We start from the raw sequence: 3,824 nt of genomic DNA, 5'->3' as shown, positions 1-3,824 counted from the left end.
GTCATCTGCGGAATATTCTTCTAAATGAATAGCATGATGTATTCCCAATAGCAAGCCATTTTCAAGAGGCAACAAACTTTATATAGAGAATAAATAAATTTATAAAATGAATACTTCATATCTCAAGAGAGAACTAATTGATATTACTAAGTGCCTCCACCTGTCCAAGGATTTTATTAATAGCTTAGCTTTAAATAATCATTCTAAGGTAATGACTGCTTATTCAATTTTCACTATTTGCTCAATGGTTAAGAAAAATATAAACCAGCACAATATTGCATCAGGTGAAGGCTGCTTCAGAAGTATCACTTGAAGTGAAAGATATTAGGAAGGAGACATATGCTAATACAAAACTATTTGCTGTAAAAGCCAGAGGTAGGTAAGACATTATTCTAATGTGTTTTTGGATTTAAAAACATAAACAACCCAGTAAGATTTGCTCTGTTTCTACCCTAGGCCACACGTTAAAAAATAAGTCTACTATTCTCATAATAATTATGGTAACATTCTTGGTTCTCACTGTGGACCTGATTTACTTCCCACAGATTTTCAGAAGGTAGCTTCCACAAGATGAGAGTTTTTCCACAATCAAAACTCAGCATGTAAGCATATAAAATCCTGGAGCAAAAATTGCAAGTTTAAAACATATATTTGATTATATACAAATACATACACGTGCTTCACAGCTTTGCTTTGGACAGAAAGCTGATTGTGTGCTTATGACACTGACAGAAATAAAGTGCTATATAATATCCATACAACCTCTTTTAAAATTAAGATTTCTAGAATTCAATTTGAAATAACAATATTCATGACTGCTTTCAAAGAAAATATTGTTAAAATCTTCCAGTTTGAAAAGCTACTACACTTTAGCAACTCGTATTTGGAATTTTAGAGTTTCTACAGCCTGTCCCACACTTCACACATGCCCAAACACCATCATGCATACAGGTCACTTTTGGAAAGTTACCACTGAAACATGTATTTATACATGGAAAAGGTGATCCTCCTATGTTCAAACATATCAGCTAGTTCAACTTTTCTCACCTGCCAGCTTGGATTCCTACAGAGAGGAAAATGTTTTACAAAGCCTAGATATTTTGCAAAGCATTGTGGCTGTTTTTAAGTATTTGTCTCTTTTTGTTGTTGTTGTTTAGTTTTGTTTTTAATTAAAATTGCCTAAATAAGTCTACAACAATCTCCTCTTACTTGAAATTTGCAAAATAGAAAGTAATGTAAGAATTTGTGAGTTAAGGGGGATTTCAACCAATGTTTTTGTCTACTGACAGTGAAAACTACTGCATATTTTAAAAACAGTAACTGAAAATATGTTAAAACATTGTTCACTTTGGCCTCCAAGTGCAATCTTTGAATGAAATTCAAAGGTTATTTGTGCATACAGAATTTCCTTAGTGACTGGTTCAATGCACAGAATGATCACAAATTTTACTACATTTACTCAGTACCCTTCTACTTTCACTTTTCCAATGTAAACTGCACATGCATTTAAACTCCCTTTTAAGCCCTCAGAAACAACGCACACCTTAAAGCTACTAACTTAATCAGTCATTTACAGTAGTCAACAAAATAAGGGGAGATGCTCAGATACTACACTACCAAGACCACCTCTATAAATAAGTGGACATGGGCAACAGATAAACATTCGTATGAAATACTTAGGAAAAAGCTTTGAAATCAGGGCTAAATGAAGCAAAATGAAGCATTAAAAAAAAAAAAAAAAAAAAAAAAAAAAGCCTGTTTATTTTTTTTCCTTGGAAATTGAATAATAAAGGCACAATAAAACTGAGTTGAGACTTTCATGCAAAGAAGTAGCTGGCAGCATTCAGTGTGCCTTGAATGCCAAATTTTACAACACACTGAATCTTTTCTATGGAAAAATTAGCATAAAAATGAATTGGATATTACAAAGATATGAGAAGTTGTGTACTCATGTGCACATGCACATGCATGCGTGCACACACACACTAAACTCTATGTTGCATATTTCTCATAGCATTGGCTTGAGTTTTTGGCAAATCAAAAATTAAAAGCAAGGTATCTTCATTTCAGGAGGTATTCTTAGGAGAGTACTAGAGCAGAACTCTCATTAACCCCCTCATAGAAAGTTTATTGTTCCCTTCTACGTAGGCTTCATTTAGGTATTTTGTTTGTTTGTTTTTTTTAACAGTGAGACAGAAAAAAATACATTACAAAGATTTTAGGTGTACCTTTACAAATTTACTCTTTTAATTTTAGAATAACAGGGGACAAAATAATTTGGCAAAATTGCAGTGCTCAAACCCAATCAGATACCATAAAATTTAATTAAAGGCTGGTCTCATTTTAATTTTATTTCATCTTAATACCTCAGGCAGAAGCTTTTTCATCCTGCCAGAACCTACTGACCCTACACTTGGTGGAAATGGTAGCCCAGAGTTGTTGCAAGCTTCTCTGCAGAATTTAGGTCAGGATTGACAAAAGAAGTGGCGGTCAGAAATGGTAACTTGGATCACCCAAAGTCTTGGCCTCTTTCTTTAACCAGTGTCCCTCACTCTTTCTCTCCTGAAATAGCATGTATTTAATCATCTGAATCCTCCTTTCTCATAATATATAGATCCGTAGACATCTTAGAAAGTAGAGCTACAAACTATGGGCACGACCAAAGAGACTAGTTGATGTAGCTCAGGTTCTCCTCCTTACCCAGTAATAATTCCTGATTTGTGCTTCACTGCTGACAGCAGTGATGAGCTTTGTCACGTCAGTAGTGAGAAAGGCTAAAACATGCCACTGCTGCTCTTGTGTGGTGCCACTCACTACTGTGGGCTTTGTTATCCAAACCGAGTAAAGTATGGTCTCTCTCCCTATGTTCCTATTTCTGATCCTAGGGTGACAAACTTTGATTTTAAACTCATCTGAATTGTTATTTAAGAAAGATAAAACACGTACAACTGTACTCCTACCTATTGACCCAGAGGTATATGTAACACATATGCTTAGAGCAATTGATTTGCTTGGAAAGCTAAGAAATCTGTAGCAGATCTAATGTGCTCCAAGGGCAACCCTGGAGCCATGAGCAAGCTGCTGAGAGCATCACCTTTCTGGTCTCAGCAGTCTCATTCACTGCACTGTAGCCTTTAAAAGTGAGCCATTTATATTCAGAGCTTAGAGGCCTGGGACCAAGGCCTGACGATGACTGTATTTTACCGGCGAACTACAGGTCTTAGGGGGGCACTACGGTATAATCTTGGAAAGCTTTAGGCTTTCAGTGGTAGCTATTTAGACTGCTTTCAAAGGTACCTCATTGGCATTCAATGATGGAGACAGAGATTTTCGTCCCCATGGTCCCTTAAAATACAGGTGCGAGTGCATAACATTCTCTCATGGCCAGCAGCAAGGCCTTCGTTACCCCTTCTTTTCAATCCCCCTCCTCCTAGATCAAAATGCATACTCAGTATCTACCCTGGCTCAATACCCTGTGCCAGACATGAAGGATTTTGTAGCCCCACATGTTCCTTGGCTGCAAAGGAGCAAGAAGCATAAGGGGACTGTGGTTTCTACTGAAGCACCAGTTGCTTTGATAGGTGCTACTACAGCGTGATGCAGCCGTGTTAGCATACAGCCTCTGGCCTCCTGCTCTGCTGGGGCTGTGCCCGATCCTGTGAGCAGTTCCTCATGTAACCTTGGCTTCTCTGCTGGGCAGACAAGTAATCTTTGTGGTATTGACTCTTTTGTTCAATTCTGAATGCTCAAAAGAGGAATTCCTTCTGAGAGGAGAGGCAGAGGAAACAACAAAAAAACTGTAAATGTCTAAATGAGCAAAAAAT

The sequence above is a fragment of the Oxyura jamaicensis genome, chromosome 1, assembly GCF_011077185.1.
Source record: "Oxyura jamaicensis isolate SHBP4307 breed ruddy duck chromosome 1, BPBGC_Ojam_1.0, whole genome shotgun sequence".
Classification (NCBI taxonomy): domain Eukaryota; kingdom Metazoa; phylum Chordata; class Aves; order Anseriformes; family Anatidae; genus Oxyura; species Oxyura jamaicensis.
The sequence above is the reverse complement of the archived record's forward strand: the minus strand, read 5'-3'. Positions refer to the sequence as shown.